The sequence below is a fragment of the Ursus arctos genome, unplaced genomic scaffold (assembly GCF_023065955.2).
Source record: "Ursus arctos isolate Adak ecotype North America unplaced genomic scaffold, UrsArc2.0 scaffold_3, whole genome shotgun sequence".
Taxonomy (NCBI): Eukaryota; Metazoa; Chordata; class Mammalia; order Carnivora; family Ursidae; genus Ursus; species Ursus arctos.
In genome coordinates, this window is record NW_026622985.1 from 16,529,881 (window position 1) to 16,545,332 (window position 15,452).

Genomic DNA, 15,452 nt, shown 5'->3' on the forward strand with positions numbered 1-15,452 from the left:
AGGACCTTGCGAAAGTTATTCTAGGAACTTCAGGGAATCCTGGGAAGCTTCCAGATTTTAAAGACCTTCACGCTTGCATTTTTTTCTTCTTTTTGCCATACCATAAAAAGTGTACAATTCAGTAGTTTTTGGTATAACCATAACGACTAACTCGTTCCAGAACATTTTTCTCACCCGGAAAGAGACCCATACCCATTCACAGTTAGTCAGCATTCACCCCTGGCCTCAGCCCCAGCAACCAGAAATCTACATTCTGTTTCTATGGATTTGCCTGCCCCAGACCGTTTGGATAAATGGAATCATACACTATGTGGCCTTCGCTTAACATTGTGTTTTCGAGGGTCATGCACGTTCTTGTGAGGATCAGGAATTCCCGCCCCCCTTGCATGTAGAGCACCAGGCATCAGGGGGTTTCTCTAGCACCTACTTCTCTGCACAGCTTTGCTGCTGCTGAGCAGTCGACACCCCCCAGCCCCCAAGCTTGAGGCCTGCATACAAATGCTTTTGCATTTGTTGCCTCCTACGTCCTGTCCTGGGTATATGTCCTTCTTGGGCTTCTACTGAGCTGTAAAGCAGACAAGAATCATTATCTCACAAGTGATTGTGAAGACTACTGAAACAGTTATAAAAGCATCTCCCCTCTCCCTTTGTACCATCTATGCTTGGAGAGAACCCTGCATATTTCTGCATTGAGTACCTTGCCACCCCTCCACGCAGGAAGACCACTGTAGTCCTTGCTCCTGCCCTGTGGTCTGGGCGTGGGGCTCTCTGGGGTGGTAAGAGTTATGAGTAAGCTGCATCCTAGGTTCCGGGGCTGCTTCTGACTATGGTGCTGGATAAAGGGGCTACTTGCCTTAGCCTCAGGGAGGCAGGAAGCAGTGGGGGGGGGGGGTCCTGACAGAAGCTTGGCTCTGAGAGTTTGTTAGATAGATAAATGCCTGAAAGGAAAGCTAATGGCTGTAACGGACGCGGAGTGCCTTGCTCTCCAGCTTAAAGTGCTGAGCTGTGGCCAGTGTCCCGGTACAGATGGTTCCTCATATCACAGCCTCGGTTCTCTGGCCTGGCCACTCCTCTCCATCAGCGAGGGACCCTTTGGAATAGGAGAAGCGCCTTTAGAGTAGCCTGGGGCAAGCTGCCGGCTCTGCGGTTCCTTCTGAGCTGGAGGCATGGTGGGGGTGGGAGGGTGTGCACTTCTTGGGCACTGAGACTCTGGGCAGGGCAGCGGGTCTGTAGGAAGTTAGCGCCTTAAACAAACCAGCACTCCTGTCTTGTGACATTTAGAGACACCCCAGCAGGACCCAGAAAGTCAAGAGCAGGGGAACGGATGTTTTGAGGAGAGTAAAGAAGAGGATGACAGGACGCTGGCTCGAATTTGGGGTACCCCCATTCTGTGATGCCCCCTTCTTCTCAACCCAGGTCTGTGTCATTTGAGAACCTAGAACAGCAGCTCTAAGTCATGCTGAGCAGCAGAACCATGTGGGGGAAATGTAAAAAGCCACAGACGCCAAGGCCCCTCGCTCAGCCACATCTGATCCAATTGCTCTAGGGGCATCCGGGCAATCAGTATTTCTAATAAGCTCTCAGGGCAGCTCCGGTGTGCACAAAGTTGAGAGCTTAGTTGGAGTCACCTCTCACTTACCTGGGATGAAACTTCCTGTAGGCTGCCCTCTGAGGACTGGCAAGATGCAGTCTTTGGCACATTTGGGGCACAGCCAACTCTAGGAGTAGGGAGATCTCTCCTCCCTCAGGTGTTTGTCCTGAGCCTCATTCTCACTCTAAGCGTCCTTCCTACTGCCCACTTGGCTTTGGGGTCACAGGCAGGCAGCCACGCCTGGAGCAAGAGGGGCCTGCATCCCCAGAGCCATTCACAGGGCTCAAGACTACTGGGGCCCATGGGAGGCCAGGGACTGGGGAGAGCCTTTGCAGGGTAGGGCCAGGCGGCAATGTGGTGGCAGGGGGGCTGCAAGTTGAGTGGGTGGGGAGGAAATGCCAGCCAGCGCTACAACCTCCTCTGTGACCCTACAGAACATCCCAGCTGCCTCTGTGCCCCTCAGGGAGCTCCTAGAGGGCCCTGACAGTTCCCTGTGGGCCTGAGGCACTCCTCTAGACTGGCACAGGACGATCCCCAGTGCTCACCCTGCCCCTTCCTGGCGAAGACAAGCACATGCCCCCCCACTGGCAGGAGACAGGGGCATCGTTCTGTCGCACTCAAAGGTAGGGGGGTTGGAGCGGGTCCCCTGCAGCTGCCAGGTTTCCAGGAGCACTGCCATTTATGGGGAAGCTGGGAGATGGGGAATTTGAGCAGGAGGAAGTAGGTGGGGAGAGCAGGAGTCTAGACGTTCTGTATTTCGCTGTTGCTGGGCAGGGCTCTGAGACAAGAGAGGAAGAAGAGAAAAGGGCACCTCAGGGTGGCCTTCCTGCCACCACCATGGCCGCCTCAGGGCCTGGGCCCAAGCTCGCCAGGAAGGAGGCCAGGTGCTCCTGAGAGAAGGCTGGGCTGAGACCCCAGGGGGAGGAGCTCTGACCTGAGTTCAAGTGTGCTTCCCTTGGGGGGGATGTGGGCTTGTAGAAATACCTGTACTGAATACCATTTAGGTGTATGATTCATTCCCTTTTAGGAAATATTCTCTCTTAGAACTCTTTTGATTCTCCCAATAAACCCGGAGGGCAAGCTGAGCCAGTTTTATCAACCCCTTTTTATAGAGGAGGAAACCGGGGTCCCCAGAGGTGAAGCGAAGTGTTGGAGAGTCTGACTTGTAAGCCGTGGAGCTGAGGGAGGAGCACGTGTGTGCTGACTTTTACTTTCTATTTGCTCATGCTTCTCTCCCCACTCCCTGGCCTCCGTGGGCCCCAGCGCCCTAACCTGTGCCCCTCCTGGCTTCGCCTTCTCCAGCACCCAGTCTGCCTTGTCGCCAGGCCCTCCGCCCCCCGGGCCGGTGCAGGATGGGAGCGCTGTTGGGTCTTGGCTTCTCCGGTGAGAGACTGGAGTTTTGGCCTATGTGTGAACTTGAGCTCCTGCCTCTGCTGTATGCTTTGTGTGCATTTAATCATGTTTGACAGAATTTACTTTAGCCCAAATTTAGGCCGTTAACCTTCTTCCTCTCATTGTTGCTTTCACTTTTACTCATAGTCGCTGCAAGCGATTGGTCTTACCTACAGTTCAAATGCCCAGGTTCCCTCCTCTCGCCAACCCCCACAGCCGCAGAAGATCCTATCCTCTGAAAACCCTTCTCTCTTCCCCTTGGAACAGGCATTTGCTTATGGGACAGACTGTTGCCTGGGGAAGAGAAGCCAGAGTTCTTGCAGCTTTTTGGCTCTTTTTTCTTCTTTAAGCTGCACGTTTGTTTTACTCTTCCTTCCCCTGTCTCAGTTGTTCCAAGTTTCGCTCCTCCATTGACTTGAGACTTACCCTGCATTAGCTGCCTGAAATTTTCCTGCTGCTTCTGAAAGCTTCTCCGTTTAATTATTCGGAAGGAATTATAATAACCTTTTGTTCTGGTTAAGAAAGAAATCTAGGACCCAATATTCCTACTGTGCGGCTCCCTTCTGGGCAGGAAGGTACGCAGGTCTGATGCTGGGATCCTTGCGTGTCCTGGCATGTGGGGCTTTACAGAGTGCTCTCGTGTGCTCGGTTATCACAGCAATGATGTGAGGGGGGCAGAGCAGGGATTGTCATTCCCATTTTACAGAGGCTGAAACAGGATCACAGAAGGTAGTTCATTGAGGGTCACCTGACTTCAAGTTTTGGCCTTAAACGACCAATTTTGCATAGGAAAACCCTTTATTTCAGTATAGAAAAGTTCAAATATAGAGCCCAAGTTGATATCCGGTGTTGTCTCAGTCTGCTTGGGCTACCATAACAAAATACCACAGATTGGGTGCTTTAAATAAGAGAAATCTATTTCTCACAGTTCTGGAGGCTGGGAAGTCCAAGTTCAAGGTTTGCCAGCTGATCTGCTTCCTGGCAGAAGCTCTCTTCCTGTCTTGCAGACAGCTGCCTTCCCTCTGTGGCCTCTCCCTGTGTCTCACATGAGAGCTCTCTCTCCCTTTTCCTCTTCTTTTAAGGCTACAGTTCTATTGGATTAGGACCTGCCATGACCTCATTTAACCTTAATTAGCTCCTAAAGATTCTGTTTCCAGGGGCGCCTGGGTGGCTCAGTTGGTTAAGCGTCTGCCTTCAGCTCAGGTCATGATCCCGGGGTCCTGGGATCGAGTCCTGCATTGGGCTCCCTGCTCAATGTAGAGTCTGCTGTTCCCCCTGCTTGTGTGTTCTCTCTCTGTCCATCAAATAAATAAAATCCAAAAAAAAAATTTTTTTAAAGGATACTATTTCCAGATATAGTCAGAAATACATGTTGGGTTTAGAAAGCCAACATACGAATTTGGGGGGCTCACAATTCAGTCCGTAGCAGATGTGTCAAGGAGAGATAAGCCTGGCTTCTACCAGCTGTTACATCTTAGTGACTTCACTTTGGTCCAAGGACCTTGGGTTGTCAAGTTCTCAGAACTGAGGGCTCCCCAAGCTCAGCCCGCCCGTGGTCCAGACGTTGGTTGCTGACATGCCTGACCCCAGCTCCAAAGTTACATGTTTCTTAAGGTAAACCAATTGTATTACAGCCAAATTTTTGCAGGCCGAAGAGGTAGCAACTTTATCTCCAATCTCTTCCATTAGGTGTTAGTTTATATTTACTCTCAGAGAGCGAACTTATTTCTGTTTCTTACGGAATACCTCACTGTCACTTCTACGCACCAGCGCTATGGAACAAGAGAGTCCCTTTACTCTCAGTTAAGCTTAATCTCTCCTCTCTTGGCTCCGATTGTCCTACTAGTTTTGAGAATCTCATTCATACCCACGGACCCTTCATTTCTCGCATCAGAGAAGACGGACGCCATCCCTCACCTTGTGCACTGTGGGAATGTAGGGTTCTTGCTCATTGTTTCCATTGAAAGTCAGACTCAGCAAATGGTTGTTTTCATGTTAATTTAATAACATGAAAACACTTTTTTGGGAGACCTAATCCTGGAGGCAGAGGGAGCCTAACACGGTGAGTGGTACCTTTCTTATCTCAAGAAACCTATCCCCAAACTCTGCCTGCAATTCTCACTTTCCTTCCCTCTTCTATTGCCTGTAAATCCGCTGATTTCAGATTCCACTTTGAAAAATGTGAAACTAGTTGGATCCATTAATTTGTTCATTCATTCAGCAAACATTTGAAGAGCACTCTCAATGTGCCGGATACTGGGCTGTGTATGTTTGGGGCATGCTGAGGCAAGGAGAGTCTCTGTCCTCGGAAAATGTAGAAGCCAGCCGGGGAAACGAGCTGCTACACTGGTGTGTGAAAAGCGCTATGATAAGCGTTATACAGAGTAACAGGATCACTTGAGGATATAGGTGGGCATTCTAACCTCTTGGTAGTAGCTTCGCCTCTCAACAACTACACTTCCAAAGGGTTGATCCTCTGCCCAGAGCCTTCAGCTCTCCCTGGGCTCTGATGCCGCCGTTTCCTCCCCTTGCCTTGATTTCAGCCGCAGTCTGGTAATGGCTTCCCACCATGGCTAGTCTGTAGGTGTTCCATCTTCCTTTCCCGGTTCACGTCACCCTCCCTACACCTCTGAAAGTGGTTCTTTCATTCGAGACTCTTCATCGGAACCATCCCAGGTGTGTTCTATTTCTGCCGGGATCATCTTTCCTGAAGTGGGCAGCAGAACGTGAGGGAGTTTGGCACCTGCAGGGAGTAGGACCCAGGAATCGGGTGTGAGGGGGGCTGAGGGGGAGAGGAATGGTCAGGGATGGGGCCAAGAGGAGCCAATTCATGAGTGCCAAGGATTTAGGGATTTTATTCTGAAACATCTGATGAGCAAGCGACGGATTTTTAGAATGAGGGACTTGATCGGATTTCTGTTGTAGGTTTACTGACGCAGGGCGTCAAGGCGACGTGGGAGGGGTTATGACGGGCGGTTAGTCAGGAGGTGCAGAGACGCACGATGATTGGAGCTGCATCAGCTAATGGTACACCTTACGAGGTTCCCTACGTCTGTGAGCCGTTGGTTCCTATCCTTCCAAAGTTCTAGTTAGTTGGTTTTCCTTCCATTTAGGGAAACTACCCAGTATCTTTCTGATATATATAATCCGTCATCCCAAATTAGCCAGAGCTAGGTTCCGTTGCTTGCAACTAAATCATCCTGACGCCAGATTCAAGTAGGAAATGAATAGGGTTCATATAATACGGAATGGGTGGATTCCGCAGACACCTGGGAATAAGTACGACCGACTGATTTGTGATTGAAAGAACGCATGTGGCTAAGGGAGAGAGAGAAGTCCAGAATGACTTGACTTTTAGATTTGAGAGACTAGGTCCAAGATATACCATTCACTGAGATGAGAATCAGTTTTTCCACCCCAACTGTGGGGGAGGGATGATTAGCTCAGTTTTGACTAAGTGAGTTTGCAAGTGCTAATGGAACTATTCTGTAGACCTTCAGGTATGTGCCTCCTCCTGAATTTAGGAAAAATATCTGGCTGGAGAGAGAGATTTGGGAAGCATCGGCTTGTAAGTAGCACTTAAAACTGTGGGAGTAGATGAGGTCACCCAGGAAGAGTAGGAAACCTGAAAATTGAAGAAGGAAGAGCTGGGGGAAGGTAAGTAGCCCACACAGGTGAGGCGATAGAGATAGTAGGTCAAGGGGTAAGAGAGTGAAGGGACTGAGCATGGAATCTGGGGGGGCAGAAAAGAGTGAAGGGAGCACAAAAGGGGTTTGACAGGATGGAGAGAGTGGGTGGGATACTGAACTTGAGGTGCCAGTCTGGTTGAGTGGCAGCTATATTGTGATGATCTGGGAGAACAGGACGCGGTCAGGGGGTGGGTATTTGAGTCTAAGATTTCAGAGATGGAGCAATTCTAGGGGGCAATTAAACTTCAGTGTTGTCTTGAAAGGTCAAGGTACTAGGAGACTCAGGTGGTGTATGGATGGCCTTTTGCATGGAGATGGAAGTCGTCTGGAAGGGAGCCAGGCCACAAGCGCCCGAGCTGGAGGCGAATATGTAGTGAGGTCAGAGGTGAGAATGACAGGGGCCGTGGGAAGTGTTACTGACCTGGAAGTGCAAATGGGAGATTTCTGCATAGAAGCAGAGCTTGAAAATACAGAACAGCTTCTATTCCAGATAAGTGTGGAAAAGTGGTCGTCTCTGGGACAGCAGAACTTCCCTCTGTGCAAGAAGAGTAGATGATATGAAAGGCAGGGAACCTCTCTGACTAGGCTGAGAATAATGAAGATGTGGTTTTATTTATTTTTTTGTTTGTTTGTTTTACCATCAACTGGGGCATGACAGGTTAGCAGTAAGTCCTAAGAAGGAGGAGAATGCTGGGAAATCGGATCTGAGGAGCGAAACAGAGAAGGGGCTAGATGATTGGAGGGGTCTGCCATGTTGATGACGTCCAGAGAGGCTGCTGGATTGCTAGAAGTGGAAGGGAGCCTGGATTCACATTGGTTCCTCAGGCTGGGTCATCACCCCGCCACGGCAGCCTCCCCCATTCTTTGGCCTTCCGTGGGCAAAAGTCACCTGGGATGCAGGAGACTCTGGGACTTGTTTCCTCCCAAAGGAGTCATTTCCCATTCTATGCTAAAGAAGCAACTCTCTCTCTAGCAGGAATACCCACCAAGAGGTAGTGCTAATCAGAAATGAATATTTTATTTTATTTTATTTTTTTAAAATTTTTTTCTTTAAAGATTTTATTTATTTATTCAACAGAGATAGAGACAGCCAGCGAGAGAGGGAACACAAGCAGGGGGAATGGGAGAGGAAGAAGCAGGCTCATAGCTGAAGAGCCTGATGTGGGGCTCGATCCCATAACGCCAGAATCACGCCCTGAGCCGAAGGCAGACGCTTAACCGCTGTGCCACCCAGGCGCCCCGAGAAATGAATATTTTAAACATGAAGCACTTCTCAACTGTTTGCGTTTGCCACGCTTTGTGACTGATGTCACATACAAATGTACTTCTGTGAAGACGGTTTTCTGAAGTTTTTATCAATCATAATTTCATTTTATTTATTTTATATTTTAAAAGATTTTATTTATTATTTTATTTTAGAGAGAGGGAGAGTGAGTGGGGGTGGAGATGGGAGGGGCAGAGGGAGAGAATCTCATGTAGACTCCATGTGGAACATGGAGCCCAATGTGGGGCTTGATCTCATGACCCTGAGATCATGACCTGAGCCAAAACCAAGAGTCAGACCCTTAACCGACTGAGCCACCCAGGTGCCCCTCAATTATAATTTAAAAAAATATATTAAAAACATATTTTTTTCTAAGAAGGTACTTTTAGTGGTCTCATAACAAGGAGTAAGAATTCTGTCAGTGTGAACATAGGGTCTATTTGGTCCAAGCTGGCATATCAGCAAAGAATGTTCTTCATTGCTAAAGGATTAGGAAAGACTAAAATAGTTACCAAATTGTCAAGTCAGGAACATTTTTGTGCAATATACAAAAGGTTCGTTAGCCTACCTGCAATGGTTTTGACATGTGTTCTTTCTTTGTCATCTGGACCTACTCCTATATCACCAGGTGAGGAGAAGTCAAAAATCCTCTGGAGAAAACCCCACTTCTCTCACAATAGGTAAGAGGTTACTCTCCAGAGGAATAGAGCTGAGGGTTCTTGAGTGAATAACTAAGCCTGAGGCTACTTCTAGTTTGTGAATTCTGACCCCTGGGGGTTGCTTTCTGCAAATGCACGTGTGAGCTGGGGCAGGGCACACAGAACTCTGGCTTGCACTGCCTTTAAAAAGAGCTGTCATTGAACTAGAGCAAGAATGTGGAGCCACCTACTACCAAACGGAAGAGAAAGGGGGTATTACAAGGCACCTGAATGCAAAAGTGAACTCATTAAAAAATAAAACAAAACAAAGGACTTGGGAACTTACCGGCAATTCTAATTACCCAAAAAGAATTTACAAAAATGATTTACCAAATCATGAAAATGTCATTATGTGTCAGTTTTCTTCACAAAGGCAAAATGACTGGCAAACAGCAGTACTTCCTTAAAGATTTATTAAGCATTGAATGTGTGCCTTGTATATTTAAAAATATTGTCAAATGGCCCATGTCACACGGGGAAGAAGGATGGTGCTGTTAGCTCTGGAGAAGATCATATTGGTAATTGGTGGAATTAGTCAATGTCAAAATCTTAATTTCTAATTTTTTTTTTTTAACAAGGCAAGATAAGTGGGAATGAAAAACAGATTCAGAATATGGGCCTAAGCTTCAAAAAATTCAGTGTTTTTCTCATTTCTCTGAAAACCTGATGATGGAATGTAAGGCCTCAGAAGCTATTTCTTTACACTCCATCTTAGCCAAAAGGCCGAGGAGAAGCTAAGTCTTTAGCTCTGTGGAAGAATGGGAGTTGAATTGCTACAAATGCCATGTCCCCCAAATACAACTTAAAACCTCATTTTGTTATTGGAAGTTAACGAAATTAATTTGAAATCGTCTTCAGCAATCAGCGCAAATGCAGAGCGTGTGAAGGAGGGTCCTGGCTCAGGAGCATGGTCTCCGACTCTTCAGAGCGTTTGCCTGTTATTTTTGTGTATATTCAGCCACTGGTTGAGAGAACCATCGCTGCCATAGCAGAGAACTCTTCGTAAGCAGTGGCATTTGATGACTGGGGTCTCGTTTGTGCAAAGAGATTGGTAGGAGGGAAGCTTTCCAGTCTGCATTCAACTGTGGGAAGTAGAAGCCTCCTAGTATCGCTACCAGGGAATTTTCTATTTTCTGGCTTGACCCCCATAATTCATGGACAACCCAGTAGACTGTGATCGAAACTGTGAAGCAGAGTTTATCTGTGGCTCATTCAGCAACAATCTTTTAATTTTTTTTTTCATTGAGTACCTATTATGTGCAGATAAAGATTTGAAGGATACGTGGCCCTAACCCTCATGACCTCATAGTCTAAAGAGGGAGTCAAATACATGACTACAAATTTTCATGAACATGATGAAGTAAACAAGTAAGGGGGAGAGAAAAATGGGAAACATTGAAGCTGAGGTCTATAGATGAAAAGAAGCTTCAGTTTGGAAAGATCTTACTGGGTCCAAGAATCTGAGAAAGGCCAGTGAGGCCAGAGCTTTTCAAGCTAGAGGCAGAGAAAGTTAGATGAGTCTAGAAAGAGACAGAAGTGGTATCCTTCTACCAATGATTTTCATTCCTCCCCCGGCCTCCCATGACCCGAAGCAAAGGTCATTGTGATTCATTTATTTATTCATCTAACATATAGGTCCTATTCCAGGTGCTCAGAAGATGGCAGGGAACCAAACAGACAAAATTCCTGGTTGTGTGGCTTTCACATTCTAGTGAACACCAAGTCGTTGATCTGATTATTCTTTTACAGTATATGATGCAAAAGTTCACTAGGTGGCTGGAAAGAGATAAATGTGGGATGGGAATTGGGAAAAGGGAAAGCATTGATACAGGGTGGTCAGAAAAGGCTCTATGATTAGATGACTACTTCTCAGCCTTTCAAAGTAGGAAAAAAAGATAAGATAACCCAATGCCAATCAGGTGTCAGTTGATGGGCCTAAGATGTGCTGGTCCCTAGGGTGTTTTATTCAATACTTGACACAAAGTGCATTGGGATCCCCATTTGCTGTCTAGATGAGATTGGAATGTAGACTGGGGGCGGATATAGGTGAGGATAAAAGGGTTGCTCCTGGAGAAGCCAGGCTTTGGGCTGAGCCTTAGACCGGAAGACAAGGGGATGACCTCCCAGGCAGAGCGAGTTACTCAATTGAACACCCAGAGGCACTGAAGTACTTACTGTGTTTATTGCAGCAAGGTAGGGCAGACTGTGTTGGGATTTTATTACAGCGGGAAGAGGGCGTAGTGCATCATTCGCTGCCTAGCCAGAAAACACGCAACCCTTTAGGTATTTCAAAGGTGATGGAAGAGCTAAGAAGTTCCAACAGAGGTGGTGAGGCAGCTGAGAGTTGAGCACTGGCAGGAAACTGCTTCATCCCCTGGTGCTGGAGGGACAGAGCGCTGTTACCAGAGCCTGGGACCTGGGACCATCTTGTGGGAGGAGGAATCACAACAGGTCCATGAAAGAACACATCCCATGGCAACTGGGGACACACTCAGTGTTAGAGACGGTGATCTGAAGCAGAGAGAGGAGAAATACTCTGGCTTCTTTCCAACTCCTGTCTTCCATATCCTGCCAAGGGCAAGGGAGCTTGGGAAATGTAGTTTGCTGTGATACAGAGCAAAGGGAGAAGGGCAGGGAGTGGATCTAAGAGCAGACAGATGGATTACCAATGAGGGTATGAAGGGGGCAAGAGGAAGGCAAGGCAATTCATTATAGAAGATGAGGCTGAAAACAAAGTTATGTTAGAAATAAATCATGGCGGGGCGCCTGGGTAGCGCAGTCGTTAAGCCTCTGCCTTTGGCTCAGGGCGTGATCTCAGGGTCCTGGGATTGAGCCCCACATCAGGCTCCTCTGCTGGGAGCCTGCTTCTTCCTCTCCCACTCCCCCTGCTTGTGTTCCCTCTCTGGCTGGCTGTCTCTCCATCCAATAAATAAATAAATCTTAAAAAAAAAAAAAAAGAAAAAGAAAAATAAATCATGGCAGGGCCACCTGGGTGGTTCAGGTCATGATCCTGGGGTCCTGGGATTGAGCCCCACATCGGGCTGCAGACTGTTTCCCCCTCCCCCTCTGCCCCTCCCCACGGCCCTCCACTCTGCTCACGTGTGCTCGTGCTCTCTCTCTCAAGTGAATAAATAAAATCTTAAAAAAAAAACTCATGGCAGCCTTTGGTGTGCTAAGGAGTTTGAGCTTTTTTTTTTTTTTGGCCACAGGAAGCCATGGCTGGAATTTTTAAAAAATTATTTATTTATTTTATTTTATTTTTTTAAAGATTTTTATTTATTTATTTGACAGAGATAGAGACAGCCAGCGAGAGAGGGTACACAAGCAGCGGGAGTGGGAGAGGAAGAAGCAGGCTCCTAGCAGAGGAGCCCGATGTGGGGCTCGATCCCAGAACACTGGGATCATGCCCGGAGCCGAAGGCAGGCGCTTAACGACTGTGCCACCCAGGCGCCCCCTATTTATTTTATTTTTTAAAAGATTTTATTTATTTGTTGGATAGAGAAACAGAGAGAGTGCACAAGCAGGGGTGGGCGGTGCAGCAGGCAGAGGGAGAAGCAGTCTCTCCGCTGAGCAGGGAGCCCAATGCAGGACTTGATCCCAGGACTCTGAGATCATGACCTGAGCTGAAGGTAGACGCTTAACCAACTGAGCTACCCAGGCATCCCTGGATTTTTTTTTTTTTTTTTTTTTTTAAGGAATTAATTTCAGGGAACCTGGGTGGCTCGGTTGGTTAAGCATCTGCCTTTGGCTCAGGTCATGATCTCAGAAATTCATTTCTGTGAGTTTTTAAAATTATAAAGTAATATACACATTATAAAAATATTTTAACAGCACAGAAGCATGTAATATAAGAACAAAAAGTAAAGATTCTCTATTTCCTCCCTGATCGTCTTCCTTCCCATCCCATTCCCCAGATGTTACCAGTTTGGGGTGACAGATACTCTCTGAAGGTATACAAACAGCACCACCACCACACACACATATGCACACGACTACTTATAGACATATGCATAATATAACTAATCTATTATTTATATACGCACAGCATGCCCCACTTATGTATTTTAATATATATATTTATGTACATATGAATACATAAATGGGGCATATTTTTTATATTTATATTGATATTAAAACATATAAATGGATTCATATTAAACATTATTTTCTCTCATTTTCTTTTTCCCATTAAAAATACATCATGGACATTTTCTATGACATTGCATGCAATATAGACATCTACCCTTGGTTTTATTAATGGTTATATAGGATTCTAGTGTACAGGATTTATTGAACTAAATAGGCATTTAGTTTCTAGTATTTTGTTGTTATGAACGATACTGCAATAACATCTTTATACATACTTTTGCATTTCTGTCCAAGTATCTAGAAGTAGAATTGCTGAGTAAAAAGGAATGTACATTACTAATTGAAAATATCTTATCAATTGCCTTTAAAACCCCTGTACCAATCTATGCTCCACTAGCAGTAAATCAAATTGTTTCTTCCACATCCTCAACATCACTGATGGGTATAAATGAAGTAGCTAATCTGATAGTTGTATTGATATTTAATTGTTGTTTCAGAGATACATTTATTTAATTATAAAGAAGTTGAATATTTTCCTATATTTATTAATTATTTGCATGATTAATAAAATGTTTATTTTTCTCTTGAAAGTTTAGCTCTTTTACTGATTTTTAAGAGCTCTTTGTATTTTATGGACATTAGTCCTTAGACTTTCACTTGTGTTGTAGATATTTCTATTTGCCGTTTGTCTTTCGGTTTCATGATTTTGGACCCCCACCAAACATTTGCTTTCAACTTTCCCCCTAAACATTTGCTTTTAATTATAGTTAGCAATTTTTAATGCCTTCGGAATCTTTTTTTTAATCCTAGAAAAACATCCCCTAATATTATAAAAATTCTCACACATACTTTTCTACTGTTTCTTTCATTTTTTAGATTTAAATCTTTGACCTACCTCGAATTTATTTTGATACAAGAAGCAATTTAGAGGTTTTATTTTTCCAAATAAATAGCTACCTTGTTGTGCCAGAAATACTTACTAATAATTTAATAACATATATTTTCTTCACTAATTTGAAATGCCACCTTTATCGTACACTAAATTCCCATATATATTTGGGTCAATTTTAGGAACGATTTCTATCTGCCTCTTTCTGCATGAATCCCTTATCTTTTTAAAGTGGCTTTATTTTTATTTTCATATCTGGTAAGGCTAATCATCCCTCATTACTTTCATTTTTCAGCTTATTACATGTATATTATTTTGTGCGCATTCTCATGGAAGGTTCTTTTTTTTTTTTTTTTAAGATTTTATTTATTTATTTGACAGAGATAGAGACAGCCAGCGAGAGAGGGAACACAAGCAGGGGGAGTGGGAGAGGAAGAAGCAGGCTCATAGCAGAGGAGCCTGATGTGGGGCTCGATCCCATAACGCCAGGATCACGCCCTGAGCCGAAGGCAGACGCTTAACCGCTGTGCCACCCAGGTGCCCCTGTCATGGAAGGTTCTTGAATAGAAGACAACTACTCAAAATGATGATAATGACGATGGTGATGATGCATTTATGGCATGCTTATTAAGTGCCAGATCCTACTCTAAGTGCTTTAATATTACTGATTAATTTCTGCTGTGTTGTAAGGCTTTTATTACCATTCCCATTATGTACACGAGAAACTGCGAGAGTGAGGTGCTTATTCTCTTATTGTCTCAATATTTCTTAGTTTAACTTTTCAAGAGAAAGACTCATCAACTTTCTGTACCAAGACCCATCACAGGTCACTAGCCAAGCTATGGATAGGCTATATTCAACTATAGTCCCGTGAGGTCACAGTCCTTTGGAACAAAGCAGAGCTGCCTAGGCTGGACTGTGGTGGGACAGGCACTGCGGCTGATACATTTGCTACATCCTCCGAATGATATCATGTGTGTAGTGCTTTCTCGGTTTCCTCTGATGTTTGCTCCTGGACAAGAAACCCATGTCTACTTTGGGGTTCTGAGTACAAACCATCTTTTCTCCCATCCCCCACTTACCCATCTCCTAAAAGGAAATGTTTTCCTGTAACTCTGCCAGGGAGAAACCTCACTGTTTGTTTTAGGAGAGCACTCCATTAATTCTGCGGTGTAGAAAGGGAGTTGGAGTTTTGCATTTGTCTGTGAATGTCTCAAATATTTATGCATAACACAGGCGAATTTTAAGGTGTTAGTGTTACTTGTGTTTTTGTGAGAGCTGTCTGCAGGAACATTCAACTGTTGAGGGAATCTAAAAACACCTGGATCTTTTAAGATCATAAAGAATGAGGTAGTTTTTCTCCAGAGTCTCTCCGGCTTACTTTTGAAAGCTTTCTCTGCTTTTCAGGCTTACCATTGTCCTTTTCTTTGCAGGATGCAAAGAGATCTAAATGCTAGAGCATTGGAAGACCTGAGTGTTGTCTTTACCAGGAAATCAAACTGGAGGAAAATGATATATGACTGTGAACAGAAGAGCTCATATTTAGATGATTGTTTATCATTTGCAGTTTATCCGAATTCTTAGGAGCTCTTGGGAATAAACACAGGAGGAAAGCTTTGGGAAACCACCAACTAAATACCAATGCCGATGGATGACGCTTGTCCTGCTCTGTTTTGTATCCGAGTTATTTGTGCCCTTTTTCAACTCATTAGACTCTAAGATCCTTGAGGGTTGTGTCTAAGTTGAGTTCTGAACCCCCATGGTGCTTCATATAGTATTTAGTAATCACTGTGCTGAAACAGACTTTCATTTAAAGACAAAAATTTCCTCTCTTGGAAAA